Raw genomic sequence first — 18,421 nt, 5'->3', positions numbered from 1 at the left:
TTTTATGTTAATAAGTCATGTATGGTTAGCCTGCTGGTTTTAGAATGATGTTTGCTTTAGTCCAAGGACAGGAAACTTCATATTTTTTTTGTCTTCCAGTTCTGGTATGTAGGCTGTTTCTATGCTTAAATTGTTGTTTGGCTCAACATGTCACTAGGGCATGTCTAAATGCGTATGTAACATAGTTTCACTGTCTCCTTTGGTTGCTTGTTGCTGGTTTGCCTGCACTATATGTTAATTCAGTTTTAAGATATGTTTGGATGCCCCCTGATTAACTGGTTTGCCTACACTACATTTAGTCTGTTCTGCTTAGTGTTGTAATCGGTAAGGAGCTTGTACTCAGTTATTTAGTCTGTTTTTTTTGCTTGGTGCGGCAGTTGGTAAGAAGCTGTATTTAGCCTGTTAGTGTGTTTGTTTAGTCTTGTAGTTGGTATGAAACCATGTTGAGTTGTTGAGTCTGTTCTGCTTAGTGTTGTAATTAGTCTAAAATTACACTCAAAGTGGCCTCGTTTGTTTGCTCAATCTGAAGTTGTAATCATAGTTGAGGGAGAAAGACCCTTCTGTCATAAGTTATCCTATTTGTCTTTTTTATCAAATTCCTTTGAGCTGGTGTCGGTTTCAGAGAAGATAGCCATGTTTATCCATATCCTGAATAGACCCAAAGTGTAAGATGGGTTCTTTGTGTGTATTCTCTTATTAAAAATAATAAAACTGATGTATGGAATAGTAGTTTCCTTTTATGTGGCATGTTTTCCCTATGCTGTGGAATATAAATCTTGAATGTTGCCTTGTTTTTCCATGCCGTAAGTATGTGGTGGCTGAATTGTGTATATATACGAAATATACCCAAATATACAGAGAATATACACAGTCTACTGATCTACTTTGAATTCATATTCTACATATTTAGCCCTATTCATCGATTATATACTAATCCTTTTCTTCCGTTTTTTTTTTCTCATGAACCTCACATACGAGTCTGAGGGACTCGTTCTTCCTCCGCATTCGATGTTGGGCTAAAGCCCAACGAAATCCTCTCGAGTTATTATTATTGGGCCTAAGCCCACACAGCAGTAGCAACAGTCCATAGCAGAAAAAAGAAGTATTGGGCCAAAGCCCAATAAGCACGGACAGCAGCAACAGCCGCAGCAGGCTAAAATATAGTTGGGCCAAAGCCCAACAGTAACAGATTTGCAGCAGTCCAAAGAAGGGGCTCAACCCATTTCAATTTGATTTATTCCTCTATTTTATTATTTATGCATTTAATTTGTATTGCATGACTAACGTTTTGTTTTGTTAATTTAGATGATCCTTAGTGAAGTTAGAGAGGTTTAGTCTTAGTAATGGGTAATAAACCAATAATTAATTACATAGGTTTCATCCTTATTTATTTTATGTTAAAATTATTTATAACGCTTATAACATTCATCTTTCATTAGAACAATTGATTTTTTTTAAATAGCATATTCAAGTAAAGGGAAGCATATTTTACTATTATAGACACTTCAAAACATCATTAATACTCAAATATGAACTCAAGTATATTTTATTAATAACTCTTTTAAGTTTGAATCAATCATATATATATTTTTAGCTAAGCATAATTAATAAAAAATAATGAAGAGAATAAAGAAAACTTTCAATAGCTATTTTTTGTATTTTTGTTCCTAAAAATCAATGAACTTCTCACCATTTGAATTACTTCAAGTATTTTGTGAAAACGCTGCATAAACTCGCATTTTCGTCTACTCATATGTAAATTATCTTTTGCAAGTTTTATTGCAAAAACAGCACTAGTATTCAAAATCATATCAACATTCATAAGTTTATTTTAAATGGCATTTGAAATTTCCTTCTATGCAATACATCATATTTTCTACAAGTATTATTTCAAACGACATCATTATTACTTTCATATAAAGCCTTAGCAACATTTTAAACAACACTATTATACTTTCGTCTAAAACCTTAACAACATTCATAAATCGTATTTTAAAAAAATGGCATTTTAAGTCCCTTTTATACAAATTATTATATTCTCTGTAAATCTTATTTTAACTAACATTATTTTCTTTTTAAAACTTTAGTAATATCTTAAAATCATTTTCTAAATTTTAAGCATTATATTTACTCTCAATTAATTAACCTAAGGTTGGTCGGATAACCGTAAGTTAACGGATTCTAAAGGATGCCTAACCCCTTCCCTTTAGGATAATATAGAGCCCTTACCTAGAATCACACTGGTTAAGCAGACTACTAATTGAGGTTTAGTTTTAACTTTGCCTTAGTTAACATCTAGGTGTCCTAATTCACCGTTAAATTAATTAGGTGGCGACTCCTTAAAAAACAAAAAAAAAAATAGGAATCTCCAATACGTCATACTCCTAAATTTGACTCCGGTTAAAATGGGGTGCGACAGTGTGAAATGGAAGGGGAAACCAGCTTTGACATCTAGGCAGCTTCAACAAATGAGGGGGGGGGGGGGGGGGGGGAGGCAGATTCAAACAAGGTCCAAGGCTGCACAATTGAGTCAAGGAAGCACCACTTTTTAATCTTGAAATGTCTGATGCAATGTCTTTTATTTTCGTTTATTTTTGGTAGTTGTAAAATTAACTATGTCACTATTTTGGTTTGCATTTAAGATTGGCTTGGCAGCTGTGACTGCATTGTAGAATTCAATTTGTATCTATTTTGGTTTGGCAGCTATGACTGCATTTATAACTAGTTTGACAGTTGTGACTGCATTTAACATTAGTTGGTATATGTACTGAATTGGCTGATGTAAAATCACTATGTTTTGGTTATATGATTATGCAGTTGTGACTGCATTTTAATTTCTGTTTTGTGTATATTGTTGGTTATGCAGTGGTGAGTTTTCTATTAGCATTGCAGTTTTGGTTATAAATGTGCATCTTTAGTGCAGTTTATGCAATGCACATTGCAGTTTATGCACAAAATGTATAGTGTAAAAATGTGCAGTGAGTTTAATTCAGTTTGCCGTGTATTATAAGCAGAAAATGTGCAGTGAGTTAGTGTAATGTATGCACAAAAAGTGCAGTGATGTGCAGTGTATTATATGTGCAGTATATGCCCAAAATGCCCAAAATGTATAAAATGTAACAAACAACAAAGAGAATACATTGCCAAAACCAATCTAAAAACCAGTATATACCACTTCATTACACAAAATAAGGGTTCATTACAACACCAATAAGTTCTTTACAACACTAACAATTGCACCCCCCTTACAACATTCTCAAAAACAACTACACCAAAAGCTTAAGGCAACTTCATTGAAACACCTCTCAAGTACATGTCTTGAAGCACAAAACTTACTATTGCAATACAAATACACAATAAGGAAATCAAAAATACTTTCTCCTTCTTCTCATTTTCTTTCATCTTCTTAATGTCTTCTCCAAAATTGTCTAGTTGAATCTCTATGTTCTTATCAATTTTGCTTTCCACAGAGTCTATTGACCTAGTAGGCTTGTAATCATCTTTTCCAAAAGTCTGCAATGATGCTTCAAGTTCATCAAATTCTTCCCACCAGTTTAGGAATCACAAATTTGGATCTTGGATCAATGTCATCATCCTTCCAAAGATAAAAATGACATGATCTAGCACCCTAAAATTAATAAAATCAAGAAAAAAATCAATCTTTCAACTCTTCAAAGTTCAATTTTTGAAAACAAATTCACTTACACCATCATATGGACAACTCCAATATCTTGTACCAGGGTTCCTTAAGGTCCAAGAGGTCAACAAAGGCGGAAGAAATCCATGTTTGCTTAGCACATCCTTCAACTCATGATCATCCTCTTGCTTACAAAGCCTACTCAAGCCTATTTTAGCCATTATAGAAACTTCATTACCAGAAAAACAACCAAACAAAGCATATTAAGCTTATAAAGTCGAACAAGCTAACTCCAAACAACTGAAACAAAATTGCAGAAAAATCCAAGTGATTTTGACAGTTCAAGAAATGAACTTACAGTGAAGAGATACAACTCTAATTGGGCTTATAAAGTCAAAATAAACTTGAATTTAGTTATCTTTGATTCAAAACAACTTAGCTTGAGCTTCGATTTGGGGCTTATTCTTTAGAAATTTGGAGAGATTTAGGGTTCTTGAGCTTCAGGTCGGGTATATTAATGTGGGTGGGTGATTTATTTTTTAACCGTTGGGATCAATTAATGGGGTTTTAATTGAATTTTTTTTAAAGTTTAATGCGCATTAGATTAGCTCCAACGCGCTCAAAAATGTCAAAATATATGCGCCTGGGTCAGGGTGTTCGAAGGAGTAAATTGATTCACTTTTAAGATGTTCAGTTATGTAATAGGTCTCCTGTATAGTTTGAGTGCGAACTCGACATTTTAGGTATAATTTAATTGTGATTTGATGTATTTTGCCTTTTTAGTTTAATAAATAAAAATTTAATTAAAAAATTCAACTCAGCTCAATTCAAAACTCATAAATCACTGGTTATAATCTTTTACTCTTTTTTTTAAAAAAAAAATTTAGGTCTAATAAATACAAGTTCAATTAAAAAGAACCGATCTCGCCCGAGGCGAACAAAATTCATGTGCAAAAATTAAAATACTCTTATTCATATTTAGAGTTTTGCTTTATAAGAAGCATATCATATGCTATATATTAACCAGTTTTACCAATTAAACTACTAAAAGGGTGAATAATTTTTTAAAAAAAAAATTATGCCAAAATTATTACTTTCGATACAAGCAGTAATAGCTATTAATCCTTAAAATTCAGTTTCTTAATCCAGCCTATAAAATTCCTTATTGTAAATCAAATAAGATATGCGTGAACTGATTTTATATTCTTGTTCCCTAATAGATACTTACATTATAGTAGATAATTATTTAAAGAAGGGATTTAAACCGGAATGGCTGGATCAGGTGAAATTTTGGAGTCTCTAATTGAAAAGAATAATAACATTTCTTTACTATTTTTAGGTGAGGGAAGAATACGATTTTATATTTTTTAAAATTTGTTCATCCTTTTAGTATTGTAACTGGCAAAAATGGTTGATATATAACATATAATATGGTTCATATGTAGCAAAACTCTAACAGGAATAAGAGTATTTTACTTTTTGCATATGAATTGTGGTGGCGTCGAGTTATGGATTGGTTCTTTTTAATTGAATTTGTATTTATTAGACTTATTTTTTTTCAAAGAAAGAGTAAAAGATTATTACCGGTGAGATATGAGTTTTGGATTGAGTGGGGTTGGGTTTTTTAATTAAAATGTGTAATATTTATTAAACTAAAATAAATAAACAGTAGAAAAGTTAAAAATAAATAAAATAGTAAAACATTATGACCCGCTGTAAGTTGGATTTTCCAGCATATGTGACTGTTGTGTTAGTAAGGGCAAAGTTTTGTGAATTTTGTATTAGAAAACATAGTTAAGTGACTTTGGTGAAAAAAATTATAGTTGTGTGACCATATGTGAAATTCCCCCTCCCTCCCCCCCCCCCCCCCCACCCACTAGTAAAAGTTTATTTGTACTCGATAATTATTGTTATTAAAAATAAAATCATATTATTTAATTATAATTAATTGATAAATTTATGGGAGAATTAGTCCACATACATACATTGCAATTAGGTGGCCTATAATAAATTTGCATAGCTGTAGCCCCCCAAAAATAGGTCAATATTCAACATCCCACTTCGAGTAGATTCTCGAAATCACTGTTCGCTATTTTCTTACAAGATTCCAACCCAATCTCCAAATTAGTAATTGTGACTCAAACGTTAGTTCAACAAACCAAATATATTAGGGTGGTGAAAATTAGATTTTAAAAGTAGTCCATCATTGTTGAACAAGGTTAATTAAATGGGTTAAAATTCTGAATTTGATTTTATGAGAAAATTGGAGTGAGTGTTGTTTAGATTTGTTAGAAATAGTCTAAGGAGGTTATTTAAAAAAATTTAAGTCATTTAATGGAAGTTGGATTGGTTTTGAACAAGAATCGCACTTTTATACTAGACAGGTATATTATGTATATAGGTGTATAAGAGTCGTTTACACACCTGCATCTACTATTATACAATATTATATAAAAGTTGACTTCGTCTTCTTCCTTACGCTCTTCTGAAATTAACTCAAATCTATTCCAAATCATTTTAAATTTAAGTTTTGAACTTCACTTAATATTGTCAGTCAATTGGAACTACACTCAATTCAAACAACTGATAAACTCGAAAAATCCAATTTCCGAAATTGAAACTTTGATCGGCTTTCAATGCTGGGCTTCTATATTTCAAATCTTCTATCAATATTGACTTAAAAGTGTTTTCATGTCAAACAAATAGACATGATATGATAATCAAATGTAATAATTATCTCAAAATTAATGCTTGTCTTTGTTTAGGAAAATAAATGAAAAAACAATACAAAACCACAGCCGACAACACCAAAGGGCAGCTCCGTGGCAGTTTAAATAAGAAAATCACAATCAACTTGGATGCCCAGTGAAGTACTAAGACCAAGACCATGCTTCAGTTCTCCCGTGTTTGATAGGTAGAATTAAGTATGATAATAGGTCGGATGAAATGTATTTTGAAAAATTAGAACAATTATATGGAGGAGAAGAAGAAAGAAGACAAGAAAATTAGAAGTAGATCTTGTTGGGTTAGGAATAAAAACAAAAATTCAAGTTATCTGCCTATCTATCTATCTATCTATTTATCTTTATTATTTTAAAGCATGAATATAAATGTTAATTGACCAGAATATCCTTTACATATTGAACGACCTTTATACCCTTTTAAGTTGAAATTTTATCTAAAAGATATTTCATATAGGATAATATTGTAATATTAATCTTTTTTGTAATATATTAGGACTTCAAATTCAACTGAAATCCTAATCACGTCTCTTGAATAATTATAGTAGTTCTTCAAAAGAGAATTGTATTGTGGATACCTACCTGGCTAATATTGAAGTTAATTGTATTGAAGTTATTTGTATGATTAGAAGTATTATTAAATACCATAGTTAAAGGAAATCTAAGTACTATTTACGGGATGAGCAGAAATACATGCTAGACGAGCATATCAATGCAAATCACCAAATTACGTCCCGAGTAAGTAGTAAAGAATTCCGGTACTTCCTTCTCTATTGAATGTCGGATTGCATTTTTCTTCTAAATTATTACTATTATTTTTCAATTAAGTTGTATTATTTTAGTCCTAACATATTCCCGAACCCTGCTAAAGTGGGATGTTTGTGCACCGGACTGCCCTTCTTTTTTCTAAATATATTTTTTCACGTAGGTAAAAATAAAGGATAAATACAAAAAAAACAAAACAATATCTTAATGAGAAGTATTATGTGGATTCGATCAAATAGTATTTTGTACTTATAAATAAATAATATATAATTTCAAATAACATTACCTAACATTTATTATGATTGACAGGGTATCCCTAACTTAAAAGTTAAATTGCGGAAATACCCTCATCACATTTAATTAACATAAAACCCCTTCTTATTGATTAAAATATCCTCTTTAACATAAAAGAAAAACCAAGGCCCCCGAAAAGAAGCCAACGTTTCATAAAACGTCACTGCTAGTCTGCTACAAAGAGTTGCCTTCAAATTCATTCAGCTTTTGCTTCTCAAGGAAAGACAAATGGTATGGCAACTTTTTGCATTGTTCTTAGCCTTCTCTTCTTATTATGCCAACTAAAATATGTAGAAATTTTCTGTCCTTATGTGTATCTATTGACTGTTGATTAATTGTTAATTTTCACAGTATAAACCCATACGTAGCATTCAATGTATACAGGTTATTCGTTTCATTTTTGTCAATTATTGTTGCAAGTGTGATGCCTGGATTGTTTTCGATTTCTCAACAACTGTATAGATTAAAAGGTATTGAAAATTGCAGTAAGTTAGAATACTCTTTAATTTTTGCCGTACAATGTAAATATCTTTTGTATTATTCTAACAAGTTATTTACATTATTCACGTGCACAATTGGTGATACTAAATGGAGGATTTAGGACTTAATAAAAGTGGATTCATACAGACCCGATGATAGCCGATTAGAAAAATCAATAACAGGTATAACAAGCAAAATTCGCTTGCTACTTTATTTTTCTTCTTTTTTATTCGCTGCCCCAAAATAAAGTCATCATTTCTAAGTATCACAAAGAACAGTACTTAGTTTGTCGAAGTTTTCTTTAAATCTTTGAAGATTGGTTAACAATTTATGTTTCACCAATAAAAGATATATTTAACTCTAAAACACATAACAAAATATAAATTCCTCTCTCTCCCTGTTTATACATGACAAAAACAAAGTTGCTGTTTACAAAAAAACCATCAAACGAAACAGTTGTGAAATTAACTAAAATAAGACAAATAAGTAAATAAAGTGAGATTATAAGGAAAAAAGTATAGAACGAATAAATAAAGATCATTATAGACCAAATTAAGTTAAACTAAAAATTATAAATCATTTCAATAATTCCTGCATATTTTACAACGAAAGAGTTGTGAAATAAACTACACTAAGACGAATAATTACATAAAGAGAGCAAATTAGCCAAGTAAAAGCAATACAAAATAGAACAAATATACAATTTCAATTTAGATCGATTTAAATTAAACTAAAAATTATAAATCATTTCAACAAGTATTCTTGCATATTTTACTGAAAATATAAGGGAGGAAAACAAATAAACTTTAAATAAAGTTTTAAGTGTTTGAAGTTAAATAAGTACGGTGAGTGTCATTTAGGCCTAACAGAATTGTCAAAAATCTAGAAAATATTGTTGCGCTAAAAGCTCAAATACCCGACCTCTAATATGTTTTCTCACGCTGTCAACTTACTTTGCCCTTTCAAGAGCAATATCTCGATAATAAAAATCTTGCTCATGATAGAGCAATTGAAACAAATTAAAGAAACACGCACCAAAAATTCGTTTATAAGAAAGTATCAGGCGAATACAATTCATTATATATTGGTACCACATAAAATATAAATAAGTAAAAGAAAATCACATATAACGAATCAAACTTTGATTTTTGTTTGATTTTTGCAGGTCCGGATGATAGTCTATCATCTCGACCTCGGCAAACAAGTCCACTATACGACGACCCATATTGATTACGGAGAAGGGCCAAATATACCCCTGTACTATCGGAAAAGGGCCAAATATACCCTTCGTTATACTTTGGGTCCAAATATACCCCTGTTGTTATACTATTGGTTCAAATATACCCCCTGCTCGATTAAAGTTGTCCAAGTTGGACATCCAATCCTATGTGGCACTAATATTTGATGAGGTGAATGTCACGTGGCCTGACACCTCACCACCCCTAACCTATTTTATCCTTTCCCTCTATTTGTTCTTCCACCATTTCCTTCCCCTCCACCATCATTGCCACGACTAAGAATTGAGAATTTTGGCACTTAAATAAAGATGGAGAATTCCTTCGGCACAATGATAAGAACTGGCAAAGTCAATTGAATTACCAAGATATACCTGGCAGTGATCAATAAGTGTCAAAACAAAGATCAAGATGATTGTTACAAAAACAGTGTACAACTGATTATACCCAGAAGAACCATTCCATTAGCACTCAAAAATAAAATATGCTCCTTGAAAGCTCAATCCGAATCAAAGGAATATTGATAAGGCTTCAGTATCGTTACCATCTTAGGCAGCGCCTCCCAAATCTTAATTCTTGGAACATGGTCCTAAAATATTTGCATTTTCACATTCCCAAATTTCTTCATTTCCCAGTTCTCTGTCTTTATTTAAGTGTCAACATTCTCAATTCTTAGTTGTGGCAATGGTGGTGTAGGGGAAGGAAATGGTGGAAGAACAAATAGAGGGAAGGGGTAAAATGGGTTAGGGGTGGTGACGTGTCAGGCCACGTGGCATCCACCTCATAAAAAATTAGTGCCACGTAGGATTGGATGTCCAACTTGAATGGAAGAGGGGTATATTTAAACCAATAGTATAACAGCAGGGGTATATTTGGACCCAAAGTATAACGAAGGGTATATTTGACCCTTTTCCGATAGTACAGGGGTATATTTGGCCCTTTTCCGTATTGATTATTCATAGAAACTTGCACTTTATTTACTTATAATTTTATTTTAATAAAATTAATATTCTTTACAACATTGTCTACTACATGACTTGACATAAACGTGCAACACACATGCCAAGAAACTAGTATAAAAAATGAGCTAAACTAGGTAAGAAGGTAAAAAAAAAAAAAGGGTCAATTTTGGTAGCATTGCCCCCCCAACTGTTACAGATAGTAATTATTCCAAAAAAGAATTGAAAACAATAAAAGAAAAGTAAAAGAAAAAAAAACCATAACGTAGTAACTACCTTCGATATAGACGTGGCAGATACACATTTGTTACCTTTGTCGCACGTAGATCACTATCCGAGCAATCATCTCTTCTCCAATCTCCATCGTTAACATAAAAACTTCAATCAACGAGATACATTCACTCTCAATCACAAGAGCATTCACTTGACATACACGTGCAATGCACGTGCCAAGAAACTAGTATACAAAATGGGCTAACTAGGTAAGAAGGTAAAAAATGGGTCAATTTTGGTAGCATTGGCGACCCAATGTTACAAATAGTAATTATTCCGAAAAAGAATAGCAAAAGAATAAAATCATGACATAGTAACTAGGTTCGATATAGACGTGGCAAATACACTTATGTTACTTTAGTAGCACGTAGATCACTATCGGGGCAATCATCTCTTCTCCAATCTCCATAGTTAACACAAAATCTCAATCAACGACATGCATTCTGTCACGACCCAACTCATGAATCGTGATGGCACCTACACTGTCCCCCCAGGTACGCGAACCATTCCCAAATTATTTTAATCATTTATAAGAATTATGCGGAAATAGATAATAATTTAGCTAATAGATTCGAATCATATAGATAATAAATGCGGAAGTAATAACAACCCCAAAATCTAGTCTGGACTAGTACGAGAGCCACTATTACATAGATGCAAGTCTGATAGAAAGTAAACACAAATCTCAAATATCAATACTGTCTCAGGAATGCAAAGAGGACAGTTAATTACAAGGAAGAGTCTCCGGGATGTGGACCTAGTCCAAAAGCTCAACCTAGAATCTCTATCATGTACACTCGGATCACCCTCGACGACAGGAACTGGAACTAGTAACAAACTCTACACTCAAAAGAAGAGTACAACAAGAGTAGCATCAGTACAAACAACACGTACTGAGTAAGCATCATAGGACGACTAAGATTAGTTCATGCATACAAGCATAAAGTCAACAAGATAAGCAGATGGGCACATAATACTCAATCCAAGGTCACAAAATATCCCATATCTGAATCACAACCTAATAGGAAGCTTCTAAAACCACAAGTCTGTCGAGTCTTCATATCTCAATCGATAATCGTGAATCCAAGTCCTGAACCTGGGCAGAGTCACTACTCTGCAATCTGACCCAGTCCATAATCCGATCCATACCACCACAGTGATACTAATAAACCATACCAAATTAGAAATAAGAGCTATATGATGATGCAAATAAAATGTAATGATGTGTAATGCAATGCAATGCACTGGCCAAATATCTCAAACCTGTACACATATGCTAATGGTATTGTTTTTCCAATAGTCATGACCCATGGGGGACCCGCAAAGTCCATATACCCCTCGCTCCGGAACAGACCTCGAATCACGAGTTCACAAACATGCCACACCCTCACCCTTTATCAAATGTGCCTTTAGTATATATCAAGATAGGTCACATCCTCACCCCCTGTCAGATGTGCCTTTTAAACATATAATGTATACAAGATGAGTATTCAAGATATGGTTCAAGTGTAGAAACCCAAGATTAAACATTAACTCAACAGTGGCATGATAAATTAATGAAATCAAAAGCCAACGAAAATGCAAGTCACAATGCCATAAGCCGTATCAAGAATTAGCTAAATCAGCTCAACCATGGAATAAATCATACATCCTATCTCGATCGTCATAAAGAGTCTTTGACACCCTTTACTTCCAAATATAGCACGTACACCTCACAACTAAGTCTTGTGTCACCAAGTGCTCCATTTTCTCATGTATCATCATCAGTACCAAGTCATAATTTGATATCAACATACGTGTGAAATGAGAATGTATGTCATGCATAAGGTCATCATAATTATACAACACGATTCAGGCCAAATCTCATTATCCTTCCTTTCTCTAATGATAAATGACAAAACGAGAGAAAAATGAGTGCAACATGTATCACAACACAACAAATTAAGTAACAAGCCTAATCACAATAACAGGGCAACAAGCCACAATCAACAAAACAAGTATATATTAACTCCTTCCTCCTTGTATCACAAGAAATACACCTCCTACTTAATAAATAAGTAATGGCGACAAGCCCACATAATCAGAAGTCATACCAACCTAGATAATATCCAACTATACATCTTGTCTAAAGACTTATTAATGCTTTCTCCCGTCAATTCTACACAATATATATGTTTCGCTAATAAAAGTCTAACTAAAGTAAGTCGTAACCTACCTCGAATGCAGAACAGGATCCACGAACAACTGCATACGTGCCTTCTGTTTCTGATGCATCTCAAAACGGTCAAAGTCCAACAAAATCAAAAGCTAAGATTGAGTTTACTCAAAACTGAAGCTTTTACTAGTATAATTTTAAATTAAGAGGTTTTAAAACCCTTTTTAGTCAAAATCTTATTTTCTTTGTGTCTTTTCTTGTATTTCTGTGGCTCGAGTTTGGGGTTTGGAAGCAAAAGAGGGCTCCAAGTTCAATTCTTGATTCGGCCGTGCATACAAAAGGTAATTTCCTATCTTGCTGTTAATTTTTTAGTTTCTATGAGTTATTTGTGCTTTTATAAGGTTAGTTTTCAATTAATGTTGTTATGTTGGTCGTAGTTTCTTGATTCTTTAAGTGTCTAGTAATTTATGTTATTTATGTGACCCTTTCAGGTTAATGCTATGATAATTTAGGATCATCATGTATTAATCTTGTTTTGCGTAGATCAGTTTTTCTTTACAGGTTGACTCTATGTTATATAGTATTAGTATAGACTTGTATTTGGTGTTTGGGGCTTCATTGATTAGCTATATGTACAATCTTAGAATGGGAGTCTTGTTAATCCCTTTTGTGCGAATAATTTTGTTTAAATGATTGGTTTAGTTCAGGAGAGTTACATTTTTACCCTGGTGTAAGGGATCATGTGCATTTCCATTCCATAATTGCCTGAGTATGAGCTACATGTTTAATGATGACTAATTGCATGCTAGTTCAGGCTTGTAATTGCATAAATATGCAATATTATGCCCATTCTAGCCTAATAATGTATCAACTAGGTCATACATATTTCACTTAATAATACCTCTGAATGCTAGCTATATAAAAACCTTGATCCACCATGTGCTGCAGTGTTATTTGATCCAAAATAATTTTGCCTTAAGCCTGATCTTGTGATGCTGTGCTATGTAAGTTTGATACAATACTGCATTTAACTACCTATAGTCCACACAATTAGCCTTTGGGCCAGTATCAGCAATGTAGTATATTAATCCTGTCTACATGATCAGTTTTATCTATGATTAGTCAAATCCATGGGGTTTAATCTTGCCTTCGTATGGTCAGTCCAGTGCTATTCCACATGTGATTACCTAAGTATAGCTTACATGTTGATAAATGTTCAGTTATGTGTTGGTTTAGGTCTGCATTTGTTTAATTGTGCTACACATGCTCAGTCTTAACTAATTTATGTGCCCATGAGCTTGTACTTTGCTTGATCATACCTCTGAATGCCAGCCATGTAATAGTCTAGGCTCATTGCACTCATGTGACACTGTTAGTTGAGGTCTGATTATCACTAAAGTTCAGCATAGTCATGTCTGGTTGTTTTAAAGGCTTTTCCAATCCAAATTTTGTTTGGTATATATGACTTTGTGTGAATATGTGTCCTGCTTCAAGTTTGGAGTCTCTTTATTCCTGTCTAATGTGAGTATATTTGGCACCTAAATATTGTTTTGGGGTTGATAAATCTGGGGTTAGTGTCAGCTTTAATACAAGTTCCACCACATACTTAGGCCAAATAATGGTTTGTTTGCAACTGCAAGAACTTAGGATTAGGTAAAAGATAAAATATGATTTTGAAGTGTTAGTTGTCTTTACTATTTTTCCATTAGTTGATTGATGAGGAATGAAATTAGGAGTGTGCTGACATAAACTCTAAGTCACATGACATAAGGAAGCCTTTTTAAAAGGCACCTTAGAGTGAGGATTGGGGAGAACCAAGGAAACTTGGATCACAACACCCTTTCCTCCAAATAAGAGGTGCCATGGCATGCCTTGTGGTCTATGGGACATGTGAATTTCCATGTACATTTCTCTGTTTCTCTCTGCCATCAATAAGCCAAAAAATAAGAGATTAAATGACTGGAAATCCTAGGGAAAACCTTTTGAGATCCTCATATTGCCACCTCTGTCTCAGGATTTTGTCTGTATTTGGGAATACAGTTGTTGTTTCCCTTTTTGTGTTTTATTACCCTGGCATCAAATCTTGATCTTGCCTTGCCCATGCCATAACCATGTATCTCAAAGTTGCTTCTGTTTGCCTCCTGCCTGTGGCATGCTGTTTGAATTCATTTCGATGACTACATATTGGTTCCTGCTTTGCTCATCCGATCTGAATGTGGCATGTTGTTGAATTCATTTCCATTGCTAGATATTGGTTCTTGCTTTACTGAATGTGGTATATAGTTCTGAGTTCATTTCCCTGACTATGTATTGGTTTTTCCTTCACTTATCTCATTTGAATATGGCCTGCAGTTCTGCTGTTTTGGATCCATTTCCATGACCATATATTGATTCCTATTTTACTTATCTCATATGTATGTGGCATATAGTTCTGAACTCCTTTTCATGATTATGCATTGGTTTTGCTTTATTATCTTACCTGAATGATTGCATCCTGTTTGACTTGCCCTCATAACCATGTGTTGGTTTTGTTCTTGTCTGTCTCTTTACTAATATACTTCCCCTTATCTTGCCTCTTCAAAACTATATATTGTGGGTTTTATTTGGTTTACTTCTCTGCCTACTACAGCTTATGTTGTTTCATCCATGATCATGTATCTTGGATTCTTATTCTTATCTGCCTCTTCTGCGTTTTATAGCCTGTGTTGTATTCATTTATGATCATATGCCCTGGTTTTTCCTTATCCTTGTTCACCCTATGTCCGTATATTGCAACTTGTTGGTTTCATCCATGGTCACGTAGCATGATCTTGCTTCTTGTCCACCCATGGCTATGAGTTATAATCCTCCCTCTGTTGTTTCATGACCATTATCCAACTGCTCTTTATCTACCTTTACTATATGACTTGTTCCTGCTTACTTCATATCCATGTATTGTGGCTGTTCTATGTCTACCTTGTGGTCATGTGTTTTAGCTCTTGCCTCTGCTTACACTATACTTGTTACTTCTACTTGCTGATGGTCATGCTGTATGATGGTTTATGTTAGTTTTTCTTGGAAGTCCTATGCTATCCCTTCCTCCTCTTCTGGTTATGTTGGTTTGGGAGTGAAAGTAGTTATTTGGGGCCTAGTCTTAGCCCTTCCTTAGTGTCCTGCCATGCCGGGGGTTCACGAAACCTCTTGGATCTTGTGCGGCATCAGGAATACTGGGGGTGACGACTTTCCCCTTTTACTACCTAAATTCCTACCAATAAAAGCCCAGTGGCAGATAGGAATATGATAGCTACAGGACTTGTAGATTAATTTGGTGTGTACATATGCACTTGTATAGTTATAAATGTGGTAAGTTCAGTAAATATCAACTAACCGGGTCCCTTTTTCCTTTTCTCCCTCCTCATCGCATGACCACTCGGGTCAAGATCAGCCTGCGGCCCAATAGGAATTTTTTTTTTCCCGAAGATATCGAGTCCGCAAAGATGGAATTAAATAGCTAGCGCGCATAAGGCCTAGCCATGGGTGAAAATGGCCAACTAGGGGCTTGGTACGCCCCTAGTGTTCCTCTATCCTTTATTTTGTTCCATCTTCTTTATTTGAGCCTTGCTTGTATTTGTACAAAACTTGTAAAAACTCATATTACACTAGTGGAATCTTTATGTTTATGAACTATCCATCTTAGCATAACGGTACACATGCCGTTTAGATGACTTTAGGTCCCCATAAGACTTTTAAATCACGATTAGTGTAAACTTTTTCCAAACCCGAGTGTGGTAAAATAAAATGGTTTCTGACATCAGTTTTATAAATACTAATAAAGGGACGAAAAGGATTTTTAAAAGGGGATTTCAATATTTACAAGTATTATGACACTTTTATCTCAATCAACCCCTTTTAAAACAAACCTTACAAAGATTTAAGAATTAAATTTTGAATTGGACTAAAGATTTGGTATTCAAAACAAGTTTAAAGAGATAAAATGAGATTTTGGGCTGAGGCCCACTTAAATAAAAATTGGTTTAAAAAAGTGAAATTTTCAGAAAAAACTTAGAATTCTCTTTGGGACAAGGTTGGACAGACTTTCTTGTTGTCATAAGGCAAATATTATAATTTTGAAGTTAAATTCAAGACCAAGTCTTCAAGTTTGTAATAGTAAAATGCACCTTCTTTATAACAAATACACTTACAAACAAAAAACGTTTGTATATGCTAAGTCTTAGAGAAGGCGTTCTAAACGTATTAAACGGACCGGTCCAAACCAAGTATGAGTTAAGCATGGACCAAAATTATGTATACTTAAACATAACAATTTTACATTCTTTATAAATAACACGTATAAAAAGATGACAACTTTTTTACTCTCTTTACAAACAAAATATACCATCCTTATATATAAAGGGAGGTTATTCTTATTCGGATATTATAAATCTGAATCTAAGTACCCTATATATAAAAGGAATATGTTCAAACTCTTTTTCTCAAAATGATATACAAAAAATGACAGATTTTCTAAATGCGGGAATAAACACTAAATAAACAGTTCATGTAAATACTCATACATTGGAATTCGAAGGTCAACCGTATAGTACGGATCCTTAATATTGGGGTGCCTAACACCTTCCTTAGAGGATCATCAGAACCTTTACCTAGAACGCTGGGTTACGAAGGATTTTTTTACTGTATTTGAATAAACCCTGATTCTGTCTTCCGGGTGAAGGTCCTGCGGAGGTCTTTTTTAGTGATCCCCTCGGTTTTCCTAATTTCCTAAAAATTAGGTGGCGACTCTTTTAAAACAAAGTCCGAAAGAGCACCAACAAGTTCAAAGTAGCTTTCCGAGCGCTAACCCCGCCTGTGAAATGCGAACCGTAACAGGGAAAACATTGGGGAAGAGGACCCAATTACTTCTACCCTTTTCGAATGGTGAAACCATCATTAAATGGTAAATTTATCATAATCTCAATCCCAACAATCATAATCGTCCAATTTATGGGTTTCTAATCAATTTAATCCTTCCAAAACATATTTTAGTCAAAAGTTCCCCTTTTTATTGGAACCCTAAGTCTCAATACACAATTCCCAAAACAATTAACCAATTTCCCATCGTAGAAGGTGATTACTCACCCTCTCAGATGATTAAACAACAATAACATCAACAACCCGTCAATTGTTCTAGGGTTTAACAATTCTAGTGTCACGACCCAAGTAGCCGTGAATGACACCCACACAAATCCCCTAGTGGGCGAACCATCCACTTAACCAACCATCCTAACGATTACCAATTACTTAACCACTTTTAGATAAGTCAAGAATATAACAAAAGTAATAATCATCCAAAACGTCTAGTCAAGCCGTAAATAAATAACTAATGCGGAAGTCTAACTATTACAACCCCAAAATCTGAAAGTCATCGTACAAGGAATCTAAATCATAAACTATTTAAGAAAATAACAAATGTCTGGAATATCATAAATAATGTCTGGAATGGAAACAGACATCAACAAAACAAGATCTTCAGACGGCCTGACATGGATAAGAGCTCACCCTCAGATCTGTCGGAAACTGGCCTCACACTAAACATGAGGTCTGGTAGATGTCGCTGGGTCACAATCTGCACTCAAAAGAATGAAACAAGGCAGTATCAGTACAAACACTATGTATCAGTAGATGTCATAGGCTGACTATGATTGGTATCATGCATAAAATCACAAAGTCAATAGAATAGACAGATAGGCACAACAGCACATAACTATATGAAACTATCAACAAGAATAATCCAACACCGAAATAAGATAAGCCCACACAAACAATGATCAATAACAGTAACTCAACCCATGTCATTATCAACACAATCATAACTTACTAATCATCTCAACTCTGTCATATATCTG

At 33.8% G+C, this 18,421-nt stretch overlaps 2 long non-coding RNA genes across 2 annotated transcripts; one reads left to right on the top strand and one right to left on the bottom strand.

Annotated features, from left to right (window-relative positions):
- Positions 1 to 3,181: 3,181 nt before the first annotated feature.
- On the bottom strand, positions 3,182 to 4,151 carry LOC132599822 (uncharacterized). The gene is made up of 3 exons (XR_009567029.1): positions 3,996 to 4,151; positions 3,706 to 3,845; positions 3,182 to 3,628 (listed from the first exon to the last, which is right to left on the bottom strand). It is a non-coding gene; the product is annotated as an uncharacterized LOC132599822 (long non-coding RNA).
- An 8,534-nt stretch (positions 4,152 to 12,685) lies between these two features.
- On the top strand, positions 12,686 to 16,205 carry LOC132599821 (uncharacterized). The gene is made up of 2 exons (XR_009567028.1): positions 12,686 to 12,880; positions 15,964 to 16,205. It is a non-coding gene; the product is annotated as an uncharacterized LOC132599821 (long non-coding RNA).
- The last annotated feature ends 2,216 nt before the right edge of the window (positions 16,206 to 18,421 follow it).

The sequence above is a fragment of the Lycium barbarum genome, chromosome 6 (genome assembly GCF_019175385.1).
Source record: "Lycium barbarum isolate Lr01 chromosome 6, ASM1917538v2, whole genome shotgun sequence".
Taxonomy (NCBI): domain Eukaryota; kingdom Viridiplantae; phylum Streptophyta; class Magnoliopsida; order Solanales; family Solanaceae; genus Lycium; species Lycium barbarum.
The sequence above is the reverse complement of the archived record's forward strand: the minus strand, read 5'-3'. Positions and strand labels throughout refer to the sequence as shown.